At 37.3% G+C, this 26,969-nt stretch overlaps 1 long non-coding RNA gene across 1 annotated transcript; it reads right to left on the reverse strand.

The window, feature by feature from the left end:
• Positions 1–1,654: 1,654 nt before the first annotated feature.
• On the reverse strand, positions 1,655–18,157 carry LOC105474865 (uncharacterized). Its single transcript, XR_982986.3, has 4 exons — positions 18,087–18,157; positions 7,816–8,138; positions 3,634–3,811; positions 1,655–2,356 (listed from the first exon to the last, which is right to left on the reverse strand). It is a non-coding gene; the product is annotated as an uncharacterized lncRNA (long non-coding RNA).
• Positions 18,158–26,969: the final 8,812 nt, after the last annotated feature.

The raw sequence follows: 26,969 nt of genomic DNA on the forward strand, positions 1-26,969 counted from the left end.
TTTATAGATTCAATGCCATCCCCATCAAGCTACCAACGAGTTTCTTCACAGAATTGGAAAAAACTGCTTTAAAGTTCATATGGAACCAAAAAAGAGCCCGCATCTCCAAGACAATCCTAAGTCAAAAGAACAAAGCTGGAGGCATCATGCTACCTGACTTCAAACTATACTACAAGGCTACAGTAACCAAAACAGCATGGTACTGGTACCAAAACAGAGATATAGACCAATGGAACAGAACAGAGTCCTCAGAAATAATACCACACATCTACAGCCATCTGATCTTTGACAAACCTGAGAGAAACAAGAAATGGGGAAAGTTTTCTCTATTTAATAAATGGTGCTGGGAAAATTGGCTAGCCATAAGTAGAAAGCTGAAACTGGATCCTTTCCTTACTCCTTATACGAAAATTAATTCAAGATGGATTAGAGACTTAAATGTTAGACCTAATACCATAAAAATCCTAGAGGAAAACCTAGGTAGTACCATTCAGGACATAGGCATGGGCAAAGACTTCATGTCTAAAACACCAAAAGCAACGGCAGCAAAAGCCAAAATAGACAAATGGGATCTCATTAAATTAAAGAGCTTCTGCACAGCAAAAGAAACTACCATCAGAGTGAACAGGCAACCTACAGAATGGGAGAAAATTTTTGCAATCTACTCATCTGACAAAGGGCTAATATCCAGAACCTACAAAGAACTCAAACAAATTTACAAGAAAAAAACAAACAACCCCATCAAAAAGTGGGCAAAGGATATGAACAGACATTTCTCAAAAGAAGACATTCATACAGCCAACAGACACATGAAAAAATGCTCATCATCACTGGCCATCAGAGAAATGCAAATCAAAACCACAATGAGATACCATCTCACACCAGTTAGAATGGCGATCATTAAAAAGTCAGGAAACAACAGGTGCTGGAGAGGATGTGGAGAAATAGGAACGCTTTTACACTGTTGGTGGGATTGTAAACTAGTTCAACCATTATGGAAAACAGTATGGCGATTCCTCAAGGATCTAGAACTAGATGTACCATATGACCCAGCCATCCCATTACTGGGTATATACCCAAAGGATTATAAATTATGCTGCTATAAAGACACATGCACACGTATGTTTATTGCAGCACTATTCACAATAGCAAAGACTTGGAATCAACCCAAATGTCCATCAGTGACAGATTGGATTAAGAAAATGTGGCACATATACACCATGGAATACTATGCAGCCATCAAAAAGGATGAGTTTGCATCCTTTGTAGGGACATGGATGCAGCTGGAAACCATCATTCTTAGCAAACTATCACAAGAACAGAAAACCAAACACCGCATGTTCTCACTCATAGGTGGGAACTGAACAATAAGATCACTTGGACTCAGGAAGGGGAACATCACAGGGGCCTATCATGGGGAAGGGGAGGGGGGAGGGATTGCATTGGGAGTTATACCTGATGTAAATGATGAGTTGATGGGTGCAGCACACCAACATGGCACAAGTATACATATGTAACAAACCTGCACGTTATGCACATGTACCCTACAACTTAAAGTATAATAATAATAAATAAATTAAAAAAAAAAAGAATTTCCTACAGAAACAATGATATCTATGAATAATGAAAAAAAAAAGATCTTTAAAGAAAAAAAAAAAAAAAGAATGACCTAGAAATCTAGCTAGCTTCATCTCTCAAGTTGACAGTGAGAAAGCAAGTTTATTACAGCAACAGTGTGCAGCAAAATGGTTGACCCATAGACATACCAGGACTATCTCAGAGGCAGAGTGGTCCAGAGTAGCACTGTGAATCGATTGCTAGCTACCTATATTTATATCCACTCTTAGTTATAAGCCAATTGAAGGGTAGGTTATTCAAAAACTTTCTGGAAAAGGAGCAGAGAGTTCTAGGAACCATATAGGGTAATTTCCATGTTGTTGCCCTGGCATTTTAAAACTGTCATCGTGCTGGTGAGAGTGTCTTAAGCAAATGCATTATAATTCCTGGTCCTAGTTGGTTTTGGCGGGTTTCTTTGTTACATCTTGTTTACGTCAGCAGGGTCTCAAAAACAAGTCATGCTGATCTCCTACCTCATTCTCTCTTCAGAGATTATATACTCATCCTTAATCATAAGGGGTTGTAAAAGGGTGGAGGTCTATATTCTGTAGCTGCGTCCTGCTGGTTTTATGGGTATAGACCCTGCTTAGCATTGGAGGAGGAAAAAAATCTTTGGATTCCTGATCTAAGGAGCTCAAAGGCATGATGTCTTCATTTTCCAGGTCAGAGGATGAGATAGGTTGAAGCCTTGTGCCAGCATTGTTTTCACATGAGATTCTTGCAATCTAGAAGACACAAACTTTACAAGGAGGTTAAACAAACAAGGGCCAAAGATTAGTAGTAACAAGATAACTAATAAAGGTCATAGGAAGGGTAAAAACCATGAGAGGCTTGGGAGGGCATTTTTATAGTTGACCAGATATAATTGGGGTCAGTTCCCTGGTTATAGCTATGAAACCAGTAGCTTGTTTATATATTATTCATGCATTGGTAGTAAGTTGCTTATCTGTCTGTTTGCCAAACAACAGTTTTAAGTTTTCTAAGGGTTAACTGTCCTCAGATCCTAAACAAATCTATATTTCTCGTTTGGTTTCTGTACACGCAGAATGGGAGTGTTACATGGGGGCTGACAGAATTGTAACAGTCTGTACTTCAGAAACTTCACTCCCAGGGCCTGTATGCCCCATTGTCTTCGGGTCTCAAAGGATATTGTTTTTTCCATGGGTAACTAACGTTGGGTTTCAAAGTAACCTGAACTGCAGGTATATTAACAGCTGTACCAGGAACTTCTATATCCCAAACATAGGCGTCTCCTTGAGAAGTACTATGTGGTGGGAAGGAAGTCTTTTCTTTATCTTTATTAAGGCAAGCACTTCGAGCTAGAAGTAGCGTCCCTTCCTGTCTTATTACCTTTTCATTAGGCTCTCCAAATTTAACTTTGGTCTGTAATTGAGAAAGTAAGTCTCTTCCCAGTAAGGAGTAGGGCATTCAGGCATAAGAAATAACTTGTGAAGAAATGTATGGTTTCCCATGGTACAACCAAGAGGGTGGGTGAATCACCTAAGTTTTGGCTAGTCATCAATTTTCCTTAATGCTACAACAGTGGGAAGATAGTGGCCCTGAGAAATTAGTCAGAACTGAGAAGGCTGCTTCCATATCTAGTAATGACTCACTATTCTGATCTGCCACATCAACGGTTACCTGAGGTTATGCTATGGAGATGGTAAGGTGTCTAGTGGGAGCCAAGGTGAAATGTGGGCCCTGTCAGTCTTCTGTTCTCTCAGCAATTAAGGGTTTGAATGTGAAAATTCCCTTTGGAATCTGGGGCAGTCCCTTTTCCAATGGACCTCTTGCTTAAAGAAGGCACAGTGATTATGACCCAGGGGCTGATAAGTCGTGGGCTATTGTCTGGACATCCCAGACACCACTCTCAGGACACTTCCTCAGGCTGGGTAACCTTGAGGTGGCAGGGGCTTAAGGATAACAATTGTTATCCCTAACAATTGTTCTTTTTGGCTATTTCTTTTGGTTTTTCTCCACCCCCTCCATCTTGTTCCTTTTGTTGTAAACACCTACGGCCATGTTTAAGAATCAGCTCATGGGAGTTTGAAGTCCATTCTGCCTTTTGTAACTTCCTCTTAATGTCAGTGGCTGATTGAGTGATCAAATGTATATCCAGGAGAGCTCGTCCTTCCAAGGAGTCTGGGTTTGCATTAGTATGTTGATTTTGGTTCCCAAGCATTAACCAAATGTCCTGAAACAGAGCAGAATTTTCATTCTTCCTCTGAGTTGCTTCTCTAAGCTTGTCATAATTAACTGGCTAAACCACACAGCTTTCCATCATCCCAGTAAACAAATTACAGGTGATTTCTGTATTCAAAATCTTGGGTACCTCTCCAATAATCCTGCTCAAGGTTTAGATCTGGAACTGGATTTCCCCCCACACAATAAGTGGCATGGCCTTGGTTATAAATAAAGAGCCACTTCATCTGAATATCCATGAGTAGTACCCAGAATCCTTTGTTTTTCCTATACAGTACAGCAGGTGGACAATAACACTTGCAAGTCATGCAAGGTAAGTCAATGGACATGGTAAACATCTCGCAGTTGTCCCTTAAGTCAGGATCCTAGTAAAAGACCATAAAAACCTATATATGAGGGACTTGACTCCATTTCCCTTCCTTTTTACAGAATAAATACATTTGCAAAATAGTATTATAATGTAAGAAAACATGTTTAGGCAAAATTTCTTCATTTCCCAATTTGTATTGCATCTGAACAGTGTTGCAATAGAAATTGAGTTTCTTTCTCTGTAAGTCGTCTAATTTGAATTTGTTCCGATTGCCCAAAAGGCACCCTAGTGGTGAGTCTTTTGAATTGTTCACCATTGTCACCATGTCTATGTTAGACACAGGATCTATACTAGACACTACTAGACACAGAAATGTTTCTAAGTCTAGTAAGAGCTCAGTTATTTTTCCTTTTAGATTCCCACCTCCCTTTTCCTCAAGAAAAGTCAGGAGGGCAATCATTACTAATTTCTGAAAAGAGGGTGTAAGTACATTTAGCAAGGTATGACAAAAGTGAATTATGAGATATGAGTAGGCAGTGGAGTGATGATTGCATCCATTAGCAAATGTAATATGACAAAATAGGTGTTTGAATCAGCAAAGTATAGAAGGAGAGGTGACAATAGGATGACAGTTTTCCCATATTGTGAATTCCACAAATAGCCAAGAAAGAGGTTGCCGAAAATGGGCAGTGTAACAAAGACAAACAATGCAAACAGGGCACCAAATGCTGAAAAACAAGGAGCATCTGGGCATTGGCCAATGAGGGTCCCCTCTCCAAGTGCTGAAAACCTGGCAGCATCTGCAAGGTGGCCAACAGTGAGCCCTAAAGGCATAAAATCTAACACAGTTATGGTCACAGAACAAAGCAACTCTGGGATCCCGAAGTTAGGACAACGTGGGACCTCTCAAAATAAACAATTGCCCAAATAGTCTAAGCGAAGACCACAAATATGACAACAAAAAAGTGTCAAGAGAGTAAAACAGCCAGTTGTTAGAGACTAAAAATAAAAAAGGTCCAAGAGAAAGGACAACAAGGACGAGTCAGGTATGCTCCTGTCAGGGGCACCCAAACAACAGGGAAAAATGAACTCCCAAGCCAGAGGCTCCATTCTGATTTTCTGGTTCATGCCAAAAAGTCAATATCGAGAGGCAACGAAGGGAACACTCACCCATCCAAGGAAGTGATATGCTGCTGATTGGTCTGAATTTGGGGCCTGGGTGAAGTTTTCCCTCAGGCTTCCTTGGCTTTTTAGTCATCAAGAATAATGATGACTCTGAAAAGAGCCTTTGGCTCATGTACGTTTTACAGCATTAGGAGCCCTATAGAGTTACAGCTTTATAGTGTTACAGCTCCATAGTGTTACAGCTCCACAGCTTCAATGTATCCCGAGCTCTTTATCTCATTTGTCTTGTTCATGTTGTTCATCATTTTGCCCCTTCATAATTGCTAGGAAAATGCAGGCAAACCCCAAAATTGAGACTCAGCTAGGGAGAGGTCTTGGCTTTGCTCAAGAAAGAATTCAAGAGTGAGCTGACAGTGAAAGAAGACAAGTTTATTAGAGCAACAATGTACACCAAAATGGCTGTGCCATAGAAGAGCAGGGCCATCCTACAGGCAGAGTGGTCCAGAGTAGCCCTCATGAATTGCAGCTAGCTATACTTCTTAGACCCATTCTTAATTATATGCTGATTGAAGGTCAGGTTATTCACAAACTTTGTAGGGGGAGGGCAGTGGAGAGTTCCAGGAACTACAAAAGATAACTTCTGGGGTTTTGCCACGGCATTTTTAACATGTCATGGTGCTGGTGGGAGGGTCTTATGCAAATGCATTATAATTCCTAATCCTAGCTGGTTTTGGCTGGTTTCTTTGCTATATCCTGTTTAGATCAGCAGGGTTATGAAAACATGTCCTGCTGTTCTCTTACCTCAATTTCACTAATATGAAGTGTCTAAAATAGTCAGATTCATAGAACAGACAACAGAATGGTGGTTTCCAGGGACTGGGAGAAGGGAAAAGGGGAATTTCTAATCAACAGGGTGGAATGGGGTGTCTAAACTTTTACTTAGGCAAGATGAGTAAGCCCTAGACATTTACTGTGCCCACAGCTAACAATAGTGCATTGTACTTGATATGGTTTGGCTATGTCCCCATCCAAATCTCATCTCAAATTGTAATCCAAATTGTAATCCCCACATGTCAGGGGAGGGACCTGGTAGGAGGTGATTGCATCATAAGGACAATTTCCCCCATGCTGCTCTTGTAAGAGTGAGTGAGTTCTCATGAGATCTGATACTTTTATAAGTGGCGGTTTCCCCTTTCTCTCTCCTGCTGCCTTGTGAAGACGGTGCCTGCTTTGCCTTCTTCCATGATTGTAAGTTTCCTGAGGCTTCCCCAGCCATGCAGAACTGTGAGCCAATTAAATATTTTTCCTTCATAAATTACTCAGTTTCAGGGAGTTCTTTATAGCATTGTGGACTAATACAAATACACTTAAAAATTTCTTAAGAAGATAGAGTTCATGTTAGATTTTCTTAACATAATAAAAATTTGAAAAATTGGAAGTAAAAAGAAATGCTGTGTACAACAAGAGTATTTTCTTCATAACCCAGCTCAAGAGTCATCAAAGAAAATGTTACTTTGGGCTGTGAAAAGAAGTAGGCTCTAAGGTAGGTGGTGGTGGGGTTGGGGGACAAGTGGTCTGCCATCAGGAGACAGATTATCCTGAGATAAACAGTCCAAGCAGAAGAAGTGCTCTTCTCAAGGAGCTGAATGTAAGACCTGTGTGCTCACCAGGTATAGACAAGGAGGGAGAGCACTGTACAACATTGTGTTTTTGAAATAGCAGTGCTGAAAGAAGAAAGACATTACAAGAAATTTTAAGCAGCTACAACTGGTGGGCAACTTTTTGGAGAGGAAGACGTATTTAAAGAGGAATTTTCAGAAGTTTGCTTGTCACGTACATGCTGCCACTTTGAGAAAATCTACCTCGAAAATTTACATTACTCTTCACAAATCGTTTAGGATTCTGGGGGAGTCAATAAACTCTTGATTCTTCTTTGCAAAAATATAACTTTCTAGGCCAAGAAGGAGTTGGATAGTGCCTTTATTTTGTTCCAAATCATAGAATCACAAACTATATCTTTATCCAGGGCTTCCTTCTTTCCTTGTTTTGATCAGTATTTCCCTAGTAGTATCTAGTCTCTCTGAGATGGGCAAAACAGACATTAACTTTGGGGGAAGTGAGAAGGACTGTTATTCAGTGACTTAAGAAAAGGATCTGACAAAAGCGACATTTTTCTGGGCATAGTGACTCATGCCTATAATCCCAGCACTTTGGGAGGCCAAGGCAGGTAGATCGCTTGAGTCCAGGAGTTCAAGATGAGCCTGGGCTACATGGCAATACTCTGTCTCTACAAAAAATCTAAAAATTAGCCTGGTGTGGTGGCACATGCCTATAGTCCCAACTACTCAGGAGGCTGAGGTGGTAGGGTCACTTGAAACTGAGAAGCAGAAAGTGCAGTGAGCCAAGATGGCTCCACTGTACTCCAACCTGGGTGACAGAGTGAGAGGCCATCTCAAAGTAAAAAATAATGACGTGTTACAGCATAGTGGAAGATATAAAATCTTGTATATAAAAAAAACATGGTCTACTTAATTTGAAATTTTAATTTTTTATTCACTTACCTGTAATCACTGGTTTGGCTTGAGAATATACCAGTTACCATCATTAAATAAGTACATTTGTGTTGTCACAAACTTTGGACCACAATGTGTAGAGTTGTCCACGTGAAGAGCAGCTCAACTACAAATTGGCTGCAGAGTTTGGAGGATCAGCTATTGAGACTTTCATTTCACAGCTTACAGTTGGAATCACTGTTAGTTTGCCTTTTTTGTGATGCCATGATTTATGTGGATTTCACTGCAGGTTAGGAGGCACACCTCAGTAGCACATTTTCTGTCTTCTGAAAAATGACTGCTTATTCCTCTGAGGTGCCTGTGAGGATAACCTGTAACAGAATTATGAGCTTTTTATATGCCCTCTTCTAGAAACTTACCATGGATTTGATAATTATCCATCCAGATGTTTCAAGTTAATTCAGCAACTGAAACAGACAGAAACTTAATTTTGTGTTTACATATGGCATATATTTCATTATACTTGAAACAAAAACAAATGTAACGAATTTTTCAGAACGCCCTTCCAGTTTACATTGTTCTGAGAGAAACAGTCCAGAGTGATATACTGGTATGATCTTTACAAACACACATATAAACATACCTTATTTTATACTTTTATAGTATATGCATGTATGTATGTGTTGTGTGCATGTATACATTCACAAAATCAACCATTTCACTCATTGATTTTTTTTATTCTACTAGTCTACATAAAGTATTCACATCTGATAGATGGATGAGAGGACAGCAAGAACCATCTGACCGTGTTGAAGATATAAATTACTGAGAAGATGATTTTTATATTGCCAAGAACATGGAGGAACAGATAAGCCTGTGGTTTTCACTAAGTAGAATATGGCTTAACTCTAATGCTTTACCAAGGCTCCAGAGAATGGAGCAGCTTCATTTTTATAATGAAATTCCTTGAGGACAGTCCTAGCATCCAATCCCCTCTATAGCAGCTCAGAATTGTCTGGTGTTCAGCTAACCCTGGTGAAGTCTCTCTTTCTCCAGTATAGCAAAACGTGAGTATCAGAATTTTTATCCTTCCTTGTTCTTCCTACCCCTTCCAAATTTCCATTTTCCTTTTTAAAAAATTTCTTCTTTAAAACAAAACAAAAAATATGGGATACATGTGCAGAACATACAGGTTTTTACATAGGTATATGTATGCCACAGTGGTTTGCTGCACCTTTTGTCCCATCCTCTAATTTCCCTCTCCTCACTCCCCACCCCATAACAGGCCCTGGTGTGTATTGTTCCCCTCTCTGTGTCCATGTGTTCTCATTGTTCAACTCCCACTTATGAGTGAGAACATGTGGTATTTGATTTTTTGTTCCTGTGTGAGTTTGTTGAGGATGATGGCTTCCAGCTTCATCCATGTCCCTGCAAAGAACATGATCTCATTCGTTTTTATAGCTGCATAGTATTCCATGATGTATATGTACCACATTTTCTTTATCCAATCTATCATTGATGGGCATTGGGGTTGGTTCCATGTCTTTGCTATTGTAAATAGTGTTGCAATAAACATAAGTGTGCATGTGTCTTTATAGTAGAATGATTTATATTCCTTTGGGTATATGCCGAGTAATGGGATTGCTGGGACAAATGGTATTTCCAGTTCTAGATCCCTGAGGAATCACGACACTGTTTCCTACAGTAGTTGAACTAATTTACATTCCCACCAACAGTATGAAAGCATTCCTATTTCTCCACAGCTCACCAGTATCTATTGTTTCCTGACTTTTTAATAATCACCATTCTGACTGGCATGAGATGGTATCTCATTATGGTTTTGATTTGCGTTTCTCTGATGATCAGTGATGTTGAGCATTTATTCACATGTTCATTGGCCGCATAAATGTCTTATTTTGAGAAGTGTCCATTCATATCCTTTATACAATTTTGATGGGGCTGTTTTATTTTTTTTTTTTCTTGTAAATTTGTTTAAGTTCCTTGTAAATTCTGGATATTAGCCCTTTGTCAGACGGGTAGATTGCAAAAATTTTCTCCCATTCTGTAGGTTGCCTGTTCACTCTGATGAGTTTCTTTTGCTGTGCAGAAGTTCTTTAGTTTAATTAGACCCCATTTGTCAAATTTGGCTTTCGTTGCAATTGCTTTTGACATTTTTGTCATGAAGTCTTTGCCCATGTTTGTTACCTGAATGGTATTGCCTAGGTTTTCTTCTAGGGTTTTTATGGTTTGGGGTTTTACATTTAAGTGTTTAATCCATCTTGAGTTAATTTTTGTATAACATGTAAGGAAGGGGTCCAGTTTCAGTTTTCTGCATATGGCTGGCCAGTTTTCCCAGCACCATTTACTGAATAGGAGATCCTTTCCCCCCTGCTTGTTTTTGCCAGGTTTTTCAAAGATCACACGGTAGTAGATGTGTGGTGTTATTTCTGAGGTCTCTGTTCTGCTCCATTGGTCTATATGTCTGTTTCAGTTACTGTAGCCTTGTGGTATAGTTTGAAGTAGGTAGTGTGATACCTCCAGCTTTGTTTTTTGCTTAGGATTGTCTTGGCTATATGGGGTCTTCTTTGATTCCATATGAAATTTTAAATATTTCTTTCTAATTCTGTGAAGAATGTCAATAGTAGTTTGATGGGAATAGCATTGGATCTATAAATTACTTTGGACAGTATGGCCATTTTCATGATATTGATTCTCTCTATCCATGAGGATGGATAATGGAATGTTTTTCCATTTATTTGGATCCTCTCTTATTTCCTTGAGAAGTGGTTTATAGTCCTCTTTGAAGAGGTCCTTCACATACCTTGTTAGCTGTATTCCTAGATATTTTATTCTCTTTGTAGTGATTGTACATGGGCGTTCACTCATTATTTGGCTCTCTGTTTGTCTATTGTTGTGTAAAGAAATGCTTTTGATTTTTGCACATTGATTTTGTATCCTGAGACTTTGCTGAAGTTGCTTATCAGTTTAAGGAGTTTGGGGACTGTGATGATGGAGTTTTCTAAATATAGAATCATGTCATCCACAAGTGGAAACAATTTGACTTTCTTTCTATTTGAGTACTCTTTATTTCTTTCTCTTGCCTGACTGCTCTCACCAAAACTTCCAATACTATGTTGAATAGGAGTGGTGAGAGAGGACATCCTTGTCTTATACTGCTTTTCAAAAGGAATGCTTCCAGCTTTTGCCCATTCAATATGATGTGGGTTTGTCATAAATAGCTCTTATTATTTTGAGATATGTTCCATCCATACCTAGTTTATTGAGAGTTTTTAACCTGAAGGGATGTTGAATTTTATTAATGACCTTTTCTCCATCTATTGAGATAATCATGTAGTTTTTGTCTTTAGTTCTGTTTATGTGATGGATTAAGTTTGTTGATTTGCATATGTTGAACCAGGCTTACATGCCAGGGATGAAATTGACTTGATTGTGGTGGATAAGTTTTTTGATGTGCTGCTGGATTTGGATTGACAGTATTTTGTTGAGGATTTTCGCATCAATGTTCATCAGGGATATAGCCCTGAAGTTTTCTTTTTTGTGTGTGTCTCTTCCTTGTTTTGGTATCAGGATGATGCTGGCCTTGTAAAGTGAGTTAGAGACGAGTCCCTCCTTTTAAATTGTTCGGAACAGTTTCAGAAGGAATGGTACCTGCTCCTCTTTGTATTTCTAGTAGAATTCAACTGTGAATCCATCTTGCCCTGGGCTTTTTTTGATTGGTAGGCTGTTTATTACTGCCTCAATTTTGGAACTTGTTATTGGTCTATTCAGGGATTTGACTACTTCCCGGTTTAATCTTGGGAGGGTGTATGTGTCCTGGAGTTTATCCATTTCTTCTAGATTTTCTAGTTCATTTGCGTAGAGGTGTTTATAGTATTCTCTGATGGTAGTTTGCATTTCTTTGGGATCAGTGATGATATCCCCTTTACTATTTTTTATTGTGTCTATTTGATTCTTCTCTCTTTTCTTCTATATGACTCTAGCTAGTGGTCTATTTTTTAATTAAAAAAAACTAGTTCCTGGATTCACTGATTTTTTGAAAGGTTTTCAGTGTCTCTATCTTCTTCAATTATTCTCTGATCTTAGTTGTTTCTTGTCTTCTGCTGGCTTTTGGGTTAGTTTCTTCTTGCCTCTCTAGCTCTTTCAATTCTGATGTTAGGGTGTCAATTTGAGATCTTTCAAGCTTTCTGATGTCAATATTTAGTGCTATAAATTTCCCTCTTAACACTTCTTTAGCTGTGTCCCAAGGATACATTGACTGTTTGTTCTTGTTGGTTTCAAAGAACTTCTTGATTTCTGCCTTGATTTCATTATTTACCCAGGAGTCATTCAAGAGCAGGTTGTTCAATTTCCATGTAATTGTGTGGTTTTGAGTGAGTTTCTTAATCGTGAGTTCTCATTTGATTGCACTGTGGTCTGAGAGACTGTTATGATTTCAGTTCTTTTGCATTTGCTGAGGAGTATTTTACTTCTAACTATGTGGTTGACTTTAGAATAAGTGCCATGTGGCCCTGAGAACAATGTATATTCTGTTGATTTGGTGTCGAGAGTTCTGTAGATATCTACTAGCTCCACTTGATCCAGAGCTGAGTTCAAGTCCTGAATATCCTTGCTAATTTTCTATCTCATTGTCTGTCTAATACTGAGAGTGGTATGTTAAAGTCTCCCACTAGTATTATGTGGGAGTCAAAGTCTCTTTGTAGATCTCTAATAACTTGTTTTTATGAATCTGGGTGCTCCTGTATTGGATGCATATATATTTAGGATAGTTAGCTCTTCTTACTGAATTGTTCCTTTTACCATTACATAATGCCCTTTTTTGTCTTTTTGGATCTATGTTGGTTTAAAGTCTGTTTTCTCAGAGACTAGGATTGCAACCCCTGCTTTTTTTGCTTTCCATTTGCTTTGTAAATTTTCCTCCACCCTTTTATTTTTAGCCTATGTGTGTCTTTGCATGTGAGATGGATCCCTGAATACAGCGCTCCAATGGGTTTTGACTCTTTATCCAATTTGCCAGTCTGTGTCTTTTAATTGGGGTATTTAACCCATTTACATTTAAGGTTAGTATTGTTATGTGTGAATTTGATTCTGTCATCATGCAGCTATTTCGTTATTTTGCACACTAGTCTATAGAGTTTCTTCATAGTGTCATTGGTCCTTATATTTTGGTGAGTTTTTGCAGTGGCTGGTACTGGCTTTTCCTTTCCATATTTAATGCTTCTTTCAGGAGCCCTTGCAGGCCAGGCCTGCAGGTAACGAAATCCCTAAGCATGTGCTTGTCTGGAACGGATTTTATTTCTCTTTCACTTATGAAGTTTAGTTTCACTGGATATGAAATTCTGGGTTGAAAATTGTTTTCTTTAACAATGTTGAATATTGTCCCCCAATCTCTTCTGGATCGTAGAGTTTCTGCTGAGAGGTCCACTGTTAGTCTCATGTTCTTCCCTTTGTAGGGGACCTGACCTTTCTCTCTGGTTACCCTTAAAAGTTTTTCCTTCATTTAGACCTTAGATAATCTAATGATTATGTGTCTTGGGGTTTACCTTCTTATGGAGTATCTTAATGGTGTTCTCTGTATTTCCTGAATTTGCATATTGACCTGTCTTGCTAGGTTGGGGAAGTTCTCTTGGATAATATCCTGAAGTGTGTTTTCCAGCTTGTATTTCCACTCCCCCTGTCTCCTTTTGGTACTCCAATCGTAGGTTTGGTCTTTTGGTTTTTGGTACTCAATCGTAGGTTTGGTCTTTTTATGAAGTGTCATATTTCTTGGAGCCTTTATTCGTTCGTTTTCATTGTTTATTCTCTATTTTTGTCTGCATGCCTTATTAAGGCAAGGTGCTCTTCAAACTTTGATATCCTTTCTTCTGCTTGGTTGATTCAGCTATAGATACTTGTGTATGCTTTATGAAGTTCTCATGCTGTGTTTTTCAGCTCCACCAGGTCATTTATCTTCCTCTCTAAGTTGTTTATTCTAGTTAGCAATTCCTCTAACCTTTTATCAAGGTTCTTAGCTTCTTTGCATTGGGTTAGAACCTTCTCCTTTAGCTCAGTGTAGTTTTTCATTACCCATCTTCTGAAGTCTACTCCTGTCAATTTGTCTATCTGATCCTCCATCTAATTCTGTACCCTTCATGGAGAGACACTGCAATCATTTGGAGGAGAAGAGGCACTCTGGCTTTTTGGGTTTCAGCAATTTTTCATTGATTCTTTCTCATCTTCATAGGTTTGTCTAATTTTGGTCTTTGAGGCTGCTGACCCTTGGATGGGATTTTTGTGGTGGGTTTTTTGTTGTTGTTGTTGATGCTGTTGTTGTTGCTTTCTGCTTGTTTGTTTCTCTTTCAATGGTCAGGTCCCTCTTCTGTGGGCTGCTGCAGTTTTCTGGGGATTCAGTTCAGGCCCTATTCATCTGATTTGCTTCTGTGCCTGGAGATGTCACTCAAGGAGGCTAGAAAGCAGCAAAGATGGGTGCCTGCTCCTTCTTCTGGGACCTCTGACCTCAAGGGGCACCAACCTGATGCCAGTAGGGTCACTTCTATATAAGGTGTCTGACAATCCCTGTTGGAGTGTCTCATCCAGTTGGGTGGCACGGGGAGCAGGGCCCATTTAACAAAGCACTTTGTCCCTTGGTGGAGGGGGTGTGCTTCACTGGGAGGAAACCTACTTGTCTGCGCTGCCTGGATTCCTCAGAGCTACCAGGAGGAAAGGCTAAGTCTGCTGATCTGCAGAGACTGCAGCCAACTCTCCCCCGAGGGAGTCAGACCCAGGGGGATCTGGGTTCTGTCTCTGAGTCTCTGAGTGGAGTTGTTGGAGTTCCTGCAGGGAAGCCCCACTTAGTGAGGAGGGATGGATCAGGGTCAGGCCTAAAGAGGCACTCTGGCTGCAGACTGCCACTGCTGGTGTGTTGGGCTGTGGGTGACAAGTTTTGGGTCCAAGCTGTCCAGCTTCCCTGGCTCCAGCAGGAGAAAAGCACAGCATGGAGCTTTAGAGATGGGTGCTGCCCTTCCCCCACCCAGGGAGCTTAGTGTGTTAGGCAGTTATGAGCACCAGTGCTGACTGCTGCCCCTCCCGCAAGAAGTTCAAATGGCTTAGACAGCAGGCAGCGGCAGCCATGGTGCTGGTTTCCCCTTCTCCCAGGAGTTCAGTAGGCTTAAGCAGATTCCAGCTGAGAGGCTGTTAAGAATCAGCACCCTCTGGGGTTGGGACGTTAGACCTCAGTGGCATGAGTTTGAGAGTGGGATCTTCCAATCTGTGGGCTGCACCCCACAGATTGGAAAAAACAGGGTTCTCTGGAAAAAGCATGGTTTCCCCGGCTAGGTAGCACACTCACTCACAGCCTCTCTTGGCTGGGGGAAGGGGGATCCCTCGCCCGCCTGTGTGGCTCTCAGGTGGCCTGCCACATCCCACTGTTCTTCCTTATCTCCGTGGGTCATGCCAACCTCCTAGTCTGTTCTGATGAGACAACTTTTATACCTTGGTTGCCTTGGTTGCCGGTGAAGGATTCAAATGCTTATTGCAGTTGTTTGATGGGAGCCTCCGAATGCCACTGATTCTAGTCGGCCATCTTGGCCCCACCTCCCCATTTGTCTTATTTTATTTTATTTTTTTCTGAAGTAAAATGGTGAAAAGAGAAACAAATAATAATGGCACATTACAGAATCCACAACACGTCTGCTTGCATTTTTGTTTGATCTTAGTTGACCCTCGAGGTAAAACTGTCTGTCATGGGGGAGACATTGAAAAAATATTTATGACTTTGAAATTTATATCCAAGAAAATATAGCACTTAAAGATTCTCAATCCATGGTAGTTTCCATGCCCACCTCAAACATAATTTGAAAGATAGTGTGAAATGGTAAAATAGTCAGGGTTTTTCTGTATGAAAGACCTGAGGCTGAATCTTCATTGGTTTACCTACTCTCTGTGATACTTTGACAGATTCTCGAAGTATTGCATCTGTTTTAAGGAACTAATAAATTCTGAATACAGAAAAGAGAGGGATAGAATTTAAATATACAGTGTCTTCTCAACAATTGTTTGTTATCTCCCATTAAACACATAGGAGCATGAACTCTAATCTTCATGTTCTTCAAATTAAGGAATGAATTATAATATTTATTGAACATTCCCTAAGTTCCAGGCACTAGACTAAGTGCTTTCACACTTTAATTCATTTAATTCTTATAACAACTTTATTAATTAGGAACTATTATGGTCTTATTTTATGGTCAAGTAAAATGAGGCATGTAGAATTGCAATAATTTGTCTGAGTTTTCACAATCAGCAGTCTCGTTTTCCCATCTTATCTGTGCTGTTATCCACTAAACTACAAACTTATTCACTAAACCATCCAATCCAAACATTTATTTCAAATCAATATATAAAACTTAAGTAAATATTTGCCTCCCAAATAATAAGGCAGTTCATTAAAATATTTTAATCCTCTTCGTCATTTGAATGTGTTAAAAGATAAAGTTTAATTCAAGAGACAGATGAAAAATCACAAATTCCAGTGCCAACACTGAAACTGGGTTGATCTTCAGATTACCAAACGTTATCTATTCTATCCAGTTCCCTGCAAAACAGACACTAACATGGGCATCTCTGAATGGGACATGCTTGATTATTGAAGTTAATATCAGTACTCCCAAATTATCTTGATATAAATAAGTGAGACATTTTATTTAGAATGATGCTAAACACATACATATCTCATTAAGACTTAAAGATACTTAAGAATGGCTGAAAAGAAGGTATAAATATCTTGTTCTTTCTAATAAGACATTTAAGTATATTGAAAAATCATCTAAAGGTAGATGACAATTCAAATATATCAATTCTCTTGCAGTGGAGGGCAGATAATTAATTACTCTAAATGGTTTAGCTTTCACTTTCCTATAGTTGGAGGTGTGTATGTCTCTCTCTCTCTCTTCTCTTTCTTTCTCTCTCTCTGTGTGAGTGTGTGTGTGTGTGTGTGTGTGTGTGTGTGTGTGTATGATTGTTGGAGGTAAGATGGGTGGTTAAAACTCTATAGGCCCACCCAGGTCTGCTAATTCTCTCAAGCTTCTTCAGCCATTGGTTTGAAGGAATTTCTCTGTGACCTAAGGCTGATGAATCCGATGACTGATTATACTTCTGCCTAGTAAGTGACCAGAGGTGAGAGATTTGAGTTCCCCTAAACCCTTATCATCTTACACTCTATAGCTTTCCTGTATTTTTGGCACCAGTATTGTACTTTGGCTCTTCAATCATTGCCTTCACCTCCACATTCAAAACTCTAACTGGAGGGCTTCAAAATGTCACAAAGATAAGAAACATGAATGCATGGAGGAAATAGAGAATCCTCAGTTCTATTTGTATTCACACTAATCCTTCCAATAAGAAGACGTTGACATATATTACTTTCTGGCTGGATAACTACAGCAAAGGGGGAGTTTGGCAAAGAAACAGTTTTTTGTTTTTGTTTTTTTTTTTCTTTCACCAGAAGAATAATGAATTTAAGCTTTTGAGAAATACACTCCTTTTGTGTGTGTAATAAATCCCAATAAATCCCAATTTTAACAGAATATTGGTTTGTTGGTTGATTATCTAATTTACCAAAAAATTCTTAATATACTCTACTTAAAAAGAAATACTATTTTTAAGACAGGGGCTGATCTTATTTCACTATAGCACATGTATTTCAGTATAGGTAACACTTTCTAGTTTTATTGTCAAGTGGATGCTAAGTAACACTTTCTGTGATGTATATAAAATAGTTTAGACCAGATTATCTCTAAATTGTCTTTGTAGGATTCATGTATCTTTGTGGAACTGGGAAACCAAAAGAAGGAAATTCCGAGGCTGGTCTGATTTTCCCATTGTCTGTCATGGTAGTTGTGGCATTTTTTCTTCATTTGATGTGGACATTGATTTTTTCAAGCTTCCAGGAGCCATCCTCAAAACATGTTTTTAATATCTTCGAGGATCTTTGTCAGGATGTAAAATTCTCCACCCTGCAAGAGTATTTACAATTTGATAAACTCTTTCTTGTCCAACTTCCTGTTCTTCTGTCTTTTCTGAATCCAGCACCTTCAGCATTCTGTCCCGTTTATACTCTCATGATCCCCGCCCTTATAAGTTGGTTAGGCCCTGAAACTTCTTCAGTATCTAGTCCCATTCCTCCCTTAGCCGAATCTTCTTATCTCTGGACACTCTATATTGTTTCTCAACCACCTGACACATGTTACCCATCAGTGCATTATATTTCATTAGTATTCCTTCTTAGCGTAACATTAGTAAAAAATGTTAAGTTAGATCACTACCTGGTTCCAAGTTGTGTCTGTTCTTTATCTATCACCACTGATGAGGTCTTCATTGCTAGGCAGGCTACAGGTGATCCAAGTTCAAAATTCTTTCTTAGAATCTCCCTTCTTCAACCACATTCTTTATTACCAACCAATGTAGCTTGGGGTTTTAGGAAAACAGACTCCAAGACATACATTAGCATGCAGGAGATTTATTGACGAGGGTTCTTGGAATCAATACCTACGAGAAATGGAATAGAGCAAGAATAGACAGATTAGAAACTGGGTGGAAGTGCAGTAAAAACAAAGCCTTAGCTAACCCATAGAAACCTTGAAACTGAATTAGCCCTTTAGAATTGACCTGATAGGGCAAGAAGAAGGCTGAGTCAACCAGTCTTCTTGCATGAATGCAGCCTGCCTCTAGGAAGAGCATGTTTCTTTTTAGAAGGTGACTGTTTTCAGCAGCAGGAAATTAGCAGAGAGGACTGATTTCTATGATCTATTTGCCAGCAGCTAGAGGGATATGTCCTTTAGTTTTAAAGAGGAATCTGGGTAACACAGTCAGCATTCACTGATCCATACCCTTTGAGTAGGAAATCTACAATTAACCTCTCTAATTTTGATTGTTATGTCTGTAAAGACTTTCCCTCTTTTTATTTCCATATTGCACACTCAATATCATTTTCACAAACTGCCAGGTTTTCTTTTCATTGAATATCACATTTTCCCCACGTTAGTCATACTATGACTTCAGGGACACTTCATAACTTCAAGGACACTTCATGTCTGTATGAGCACGCATATTGAGAACTGATAGCATTGAGCAGTGTGCCAGTTTTATAGTGTTCTCTATAGAAATTACAAGTATAGACACATTTTGGCTACTTGAGAGTTAGAATTGAGGAAGTCCTTTTGCAGTCCCCAATTAAGATATAGAAATCTAGAGTCAAATCTTCTTTTGTGGTCATTTCTTCTATGTTGTTCTCCTGAATTAAGTTACACTATTTAGCAAATAGTGTGCTGATTAAATTTTGTAATCTCTTTTTCTTACACAATTTTGGCTTCTCCTTTTTCCTATTTTGATTCTAGTTTGTGTAATTTTAGTAGTCATCTGTTTTGTGGATGCCGGCATGGTTAAGTATTCTAGTTATATCTACATGGTGCCAAAAGATATTACTAAAAGCATATAGTACAAAAGCTCACAAAGAGAAGATAAAAGATAAACGCTATTGTTTAATCACAGTCTCTCTATTACACTCAATACATGGACACACACACACAAAATTGCTCACATCTAGTATATGCTTATTGATTAAAGATTATCCTAGTAGTTGGGATCTTGGCTTATTTGAACATAGTAACCAATAGTAGATTTTTACTTTTAGATTTATTGATTTATTTTATATTTAAATTTTTAATAATTATGAGTTTATATTAAAACAATTATAATTATTTAATTGTAGTTTTTATTTATTAAATCATTGATCAAAGCCTAGATTACAACAGTAACAATGTTATAATGTTTATTTTGGCAAAAGTAATGAAGGAAGGTCATCTGTCCCCTGATATTAAGAAAATATGTTTCTGACTACCACTTGGGGCTCATCTTTAGAAAACTTTTTTTTTGAGATGGAGTTTCACTCTTTTTGCCCAGCCTGGAGTGCAATGGCGTGATCTTGGCTCACCGCAACCTCCACCTCCTGGGTTCAAGAGATTCTCCTGCCTCAGCCTCCCGAGTAGCTGGGATTACAGGCATGTGCCACCATGCCTGGCTAATTTTGTATTTTTAGTAGAGATGGGGTTTTTCCGTGTTGGTCAGGCTGGTCTTGAACTCCCGACCTCAGGTGATCCACCTGCCTCGGCCTCCCAAAGTGTTGGGATTACAGGCGTGAGCCACTGCACCCGGCCACAAAACTTTTTATTTTGATATATCACATTTATTAAAAGTTATAATATTACTAAGATTTCCCATGGATCGTTTAAGTGAATTTCCCAAATGTTAATATTTTATAATATTTGTGGTATCTTTTCTTTCCCCTACTTTCTCTTTGTTAGGTATAATTATTTTTTTCTGAACTATTTGAGAATAACTTGCAGACATGCTTCCTCTTTACTTCTAAATACTTCAGTGTATCTTCCTATAAACATTCTTTCATATAACCTCGGTGTAATTGTCAAAGGTAGGAAATTAATATTGATACGCCCATAGCAGATGTGCATGTTACATTTTCCTGACTGTCACATAGGTGAGTTCATCTCTGTCTGTCTGAGGTACCTAGAGCATGCTAGTAGTTGAGTGAAGAGGGTACAGTCAGTCAAATAAGGGGTCAGAGCTCTCACTCGGGAGACTTCACAAACCACAGGTGCTCAATACATTTTAGTTAAACCAATGATACTTGTATTGTCACTGATGTTCCACATGGGTTTGTATATGGTATAGAAAATACATAAATATCAATATGAACACTCCTATTTATGTTAAACATTGAGGTGACATGTATTTGCAATTACATGGATAGAAATAGAAAATGTCAAAAAGACTTTACAGAGATTACCTCAATAGCTTTATTTATAAGAAATAAAATAAAATTCTTTGAAATAATTTTTTTTCTGTTTATTTTGTTAGTTTCCTTGTATCAACAGAAATGTCATTTTTGGCCCAACTTACAATGAAGTGAAAATACACATTTTGAGTCTGTGATCTGCATGCAGATGCAAACTTCTCTCAGGTTTTGTGAATATTTTCCAGCTGCTTTGTGATAGGAAGCCAATTATGTACAACATATCATAAAGAGGAAGCAATTACATTCATTTTCTTGGGCACTGAGAAATTTGATAAGGTTGACACTTGGCACATTGAGCTGTGATAACAGTTAATTTTTTTAAAGCATAAAATATAGGCCAGTTGAATTGAATTCAGTTGTTTTTAAATTGTTGGAAATTCCATTACCTTAGATGCTTTTAGATGACAAAAGGGAGTGAAAAAATTAATTTAGAAAACCATTCTACATGAGAAATGTGTACTAGGCTCACCCAATTAAAACAAAATATTTCATTCCAAGAATAAAACAATTCCTAGAATCTTACAATAACTTCCGATGGGGCTAGACCTTTGAAAAACTGTGAAGTCTTCTCTTTGGGCCTAATGTTTTTCTGAACTCTTTTTTAAAAATTAATATTTTGTGTATAACTGACACATAATAATGATATGTATTTCTACAGCGTGATGTTCCATTGCATGTATACACTGTATAATGATCAAATTAGGACAATTACTATATCCATCACTTTCAACATTTATCATTTCTTTGTAATGATAACATTCAAAATCTTCTCTTCTTACTATCTTGAGATATACACTATATTGTTATTTGCTGTAGTCACCCTACTTTACAATAGAACACCAGAATTTATTCTTCCTGTCTAACTGCAACTTTGTACTCATTGATAAACTTCTCTTATTTCCCCTTTACCTCTCCCCTCCCTAGCCTTTGGTAATCACCATTCTACTCTATATTTTGGTGAAATTAACTTTCTTAGATTCTGAATATGAGTGAAATCATGTGATGTTTGCCTTTCTATACCTGGTTTATTTCATTAACATAAGGTGCTCCAGATTCATTCACGTTGCCACAAGTGACAGGACTTCATCTTATGGCTGAATAGTATTCCATTGTATTTATGTGTGTGTGTATAGATATTTCACATTTTCTTTATTCATCTGCAGATGGGCATTTAAGTTGATTCCATATCTTGGCTATTGCAAATACTGCTACAATAAACATGGGGGTGCAGATATCTCTTTAATATACTGATTTCATTTCCTTTGGATATATACCCAGTAATGGAATTGCTGGATCACATGGTAGTTCTATTTTTAATTTTTTGAAGAACTTCCATATTGTTTTCCATAGTGGAAGTACTAATTTCCACCAACAGTGCATGGGAGTTCCTACTTTAACATAATAACTCCTTTTCCTTTTTCTGCAAGGCAGACAATACCAACATTTCTTCCCTTCATTAAAATATTTTCCCAGTGAGACCAGAAACATTTATTAATACTTTGAGATTAATGACTCACACTTCTAAGTGCATGAGGTATGTTTCGATCCATTTATTTATTGGGCATCTTTAAGGGACAAATGATATACTTTACAATATATTCACCACACCATGTGTATGTTGAGAGGTCATGCGTTAGGCACAGAAGTGGCACAGAAAGGGCTTGAAAATTTGTCACACGTGTGTTAAAATCAGGGGTGCGGTTCAGCCTAAGGGAATAGCAGGATCAATGACATAGAGATGGGAACAGTGTGATGCATTCAGGGAATCGTAAGTGATTCATGTTGGCTGGAAAAAGGCACAACATGTCCTGATCTTTCTGGGATCATCATTGTTTATACTTGTTGACTGTCCTCAGGAACATAGGTAATAACAGTAGTCACTTTTTCTCCCAATATTTAGGTTTGGACACTATAGTATATGATGACTCTGAGCACAGAAAAAAATGTGAGCAAGATGGATGATGAGGTTAAAGAGCCAGGCAAGGACTGTATTGTGGGTACATAATATGTCAAAGTAAAGTATTTGGACTTATTTGAAGACAGCAGATAGTTTCTCTTTCATTTAAACTGAAACAAAACCAACTAAAAAAAGAAAACCACACATCTCATAGTGAGGTGGTAGGCATTTTATTGTAAGATCATCTCCTAACAATATCAATGCATGCCACATAAATAACCTCTCATTTCAAATGCTGGTTTTCCTATGGTCATTTCTATCTTCACATACAAACAGTAAATAAAACCTTGCAACTTGATTATTGGCTTTCTTATTTTAAATGCTAAAGTGCTTACAATTTTCTTTGAATATCTGTTAAATAAGGAACAATTTCTTGTGTGTTGTTTTCTGGCATATTACATGTGGGAAATACAATGTGTCAGTGGATTGTGAAAGAGCATTAACATTGATTTAAACAGCCATGGAGTATGTATACAATTCATCTTCATAAATATTTAAAATAAAGAGAAAAATTATAACCCAAACATGAAATTCACAAGTCCACTGTAATCAGGTCTTCTTGGTTGCCTCGGATGAGACTCATCTTGTCTTGGATTTCATGAAGGTTTTGCTGTGAAAAATATCTCCTTTCCAGTGAATACAGAGAGTTCAGTAGATGCTGTACAAAATGAACAGGACAGCGACTGAGTAGCACTGACCATTTTATAATAACAATTCCAGTGATGTCTTACTGACTTGACACTGGCATTTATTAAATACAGTCTGCTGACCCACGACAAGAATTTTGCTGCAACAACAGCAAATTACACCTATGTGTACAGAAAACCAAACACAGTGGGCATATTATAAAACTATAGACATATTTACATGTGATAAAACTTAGAGATCATAATTAGATGAACGGTAGGAGTGATCTGTGTCTTATTTATTTGAGTCTTATACTACTTCGTTTGTTCTCTCAGGCACACAAGTTTTTAGATTCTTCCATAAAATACATGTTATAATTTTGTTTTTTTCACATAAGTTATTTTTAATGAGATAAAGGAGAATGCTATTTTGAGATTATTTCTGTCTATTCCTTCAATAGAAGAAAGGATATGGGTGGGGGGTGGCAGGATAATGGTGGTCCGTAGTGTAATTTGGAGATCTGAGTTTATCCACTGAACGTTTCTTAGAGGTAGGTTAAACTGTACCTTCAAATTTGTTTGTCTGTTATCAAGCTTTATTAGCCTACATTCACCCATGAGCATTCTTTTTTTTTTTGTAGACATTTTATTTGCCATTATTTACTTAGGTCTGCAGTAAAAGTAGCTTGTGTGGCATGAATTTGACAGAATACAAATGGGGTTAAAAATATAAAGACATGAATTTCAATATGTAGGGACAATGTCAACAAGTGCCACAAAATACCACTGCAACTAACACAGATCCGCACTTTATGGTTAGAATTTACTATCCTCACAAATGAACAGACATTACTCCTTCTACAATGTTCAGATGCGACGATGATTACTTTGTTTCTCCGGGGCAGCCATATTTGAAACCTAATCAATTGCAATTACATATTAAATTATTACAAATGTTAAATACACTAAAGGTAATATTTGAACTATTTGATATTAACTATTTGATGTTAATATTTGAAGTAAATATCAAATATTTACTTTTAGATAGGATCGGGTGTTTACAGAGTGATATGGCTGTAGATCACATTTACTTTTAGATAGTGTATGTTCCTTTTAGATAGTGAAAAACTAATAAAAAACTTAGCAAAGCGATAACACCTCAAAAGCAAAAAAAGTCTAGGCTGAAATAAGAAAAAAAAAAAGCAAATTACTAACAAATATCCAAAACATGGTAAATAATGAAAGAAAGTCAATTGAAAACAATAAAATAATAGTTTTCATTCATGAAGTAAGAAAAACCCAGAAAAATAAAAACAATGATCCTCAATTCCGGTAAAGGTGTAGTGAATTAGGCACTTTTATACATTGCAACAGGCAGTATGAAATAGTACAACTTTCATATAATAATTTAAAAATTTTAAAAATTGGCATATCCTTAATAACTGTAATTATATATCTAATAATCAGTGATCTGAGATGTGTACAAATATAAATATAAAAAGACCACTGTATTATGTAGATATGAAATTTCTTCTCAACAAAAATAAACAATTTAAAAAATCCTCAAAGAATGGTCTTTTCATTTAATAAGAAGCTTATGCTGACATTAAACATGCTGTTCATAAAAAATTTTCAGTATGAGAAATACTCAGAAAATATACTTAAAATGAAATATAGCAAAGTATAATATAACATATAAAGTACAAACAAAGTACTAACAAATATAAAAGAGGAAATATGTCAAAATTTTGAAATTGTTTATGTTGGTTAAAGAAACAAATTGTTTAAATATTCTACTTCAAATTTGTATTTTTTTTTAGTTTTTGACAATGGGTGTGCATATTTTTTTCATAACACAAAAAATTGATTAAAATATAAAGTATGATCTTGAAATTGAAATAAAATATGTTGAAATTAATGACTAGAGGAAATAGTTGAGAGGACTGTTGTAGGGAATGGCTGGAATTATTAATAGATGTTCCTGGAAGCCCATAGACTTCTAAAAAGTATATCTAAATTTAGAAAGAAGAAAAATTAATGGTAATTTTATCAGTGCTACTTAACTTTACCCTCTTTGTTTGTTTCTTCTATTTTTCTTTCTTGCAAGATCACATGCTTTCTATGTCATAGGTAATTCAGAATTTGGCATGAGATTTTGAGCTGTAATAAGTGCTTTACATTTTTTGACTTATTGTACTAAACAAAATTGTCTATATTTCTGATTCTCCTTGTAGTTTTGAATTCCTTTAATTTCTGACACCTTCTCAGATATGTTTCAAGACTCTAAGTCATTACTAGATGCTTAGTTTGGTATTTCAGGATAATTTTCATTTTACTCTTTAGAGTCAATATTTTCTGAATTTCATTCAGAACCCATAGGGTGGAATCAACTAAGTTATGGAAGAACATAACTTGAGTTTTTGAACTATACATGGTAGAGTCAAAGATAATGATAAAGACTATTGTTAATAAAAATAAATGTGTAGATTTTGTTGCCAAAAGTGAAAGTCTTAAACAAATAAACGAAAAGCAGGGGTTGCAATCCTAGTCTCTGATAAAACAGACTTTAAACCAACCAAGATCAAAAGAGACAAAGAAGGCCATTACCTAATGATAAAGGGATTAATTCAACAAGAAGAGCTAACTATACTAAAAATATATGCACCCAATAGTGGAGTACCCAGATTCATAAAACAAGTCCTTAGAGACCTACAAAGAGACTTAGACTCCCACGCAATAATAATGGGAGATTTTAACATCCCACTGTCAATAATAGACAGATCAATGAGACAGAAGGTTAACAAGGACTTTCAGGGCTTGAACTGAGCTCTGCACCAAGGGGACCTAATAGATATCTAAAGAACGCTCCACCCCAAATCAATAGAATATACATTCTTCTCAGCACTACATCACAATTATTCTAAAATTGGCCACATAATTGGAAGTAAAGCACTCCTCAGCAAAGGCAAAAGAACAGAAATCATAATAAACTGTCTCTCAGACCACAGTGCAATTGAATTAGAAGTCAGGATTAAGAAACTCATTCAAAACCTCACAACTACATGGAAACTGAACAACCTGCTTCTTAATGACTACTGAGGAATTAATGAAATGAAGGTAGAAATAAAGATGTTCTTTGTAAACAATGAGAACAGAGACACAACATATCAGAATTTCTGGGACACGTTTGAAGCAGTGTGTAGAAGGAAATTCATAGCACTAAATGCCCACAAGAGAAATCAGGAATGATCTAAAGTCAACACCCTAACTTCACAATTAAAAGAACTAGAGAAGCAAGAGCCAACAAATTCAAAAGCTAGCAGAAGACAAGGAATAACTAAGATCAAAGCAGAACTGAAGGAGATAGAGATGCAAAAAAAAACCTTCAAAAAAATCAGTGAATCCAGGAGCTGGTTTTTTGAAAAGATCAACAAAATTGATAGACTGCCAGCAAGACTAATAAAGAAGAAAAGAGAGGAGAATCAAATAGATGCAATAAAAAATGATAAAGAGGATATCACCACTGATCCCACAGACATACAAACTAACATCAGAGAATACTATAAACATCTCTATGCAAATAAACTAGAAAATCTAGAAGAAATGGATAAATTCCTGGACACACACACTCCCCCAAGGCTAAACCAGGAAGAAGTTGAATCTCTGAATAGACAAATAACAGACTCTGAAATTGAGGCAATAATTAAAAGCCTACCAACCAAAAAAAGTCCAGAAGCAGACAGATTTACAGCCG

The sequence above is a fragment of the Macaca nemestrina genome, chromosome 4 (assembly GCF_043159975.1).
Source record: "Macaca nemestrina isolate mMacNem1 chromosome 4, mMacNem.hap1, whole genome shotgun sequence".
Taxonomy (NCBI): domain Eukaryota; kingdom Metazoa; phylum Chordata; class Mammalia; order Primates; family Cercopithecidae; genus Macaca; species Macaca nemestrina.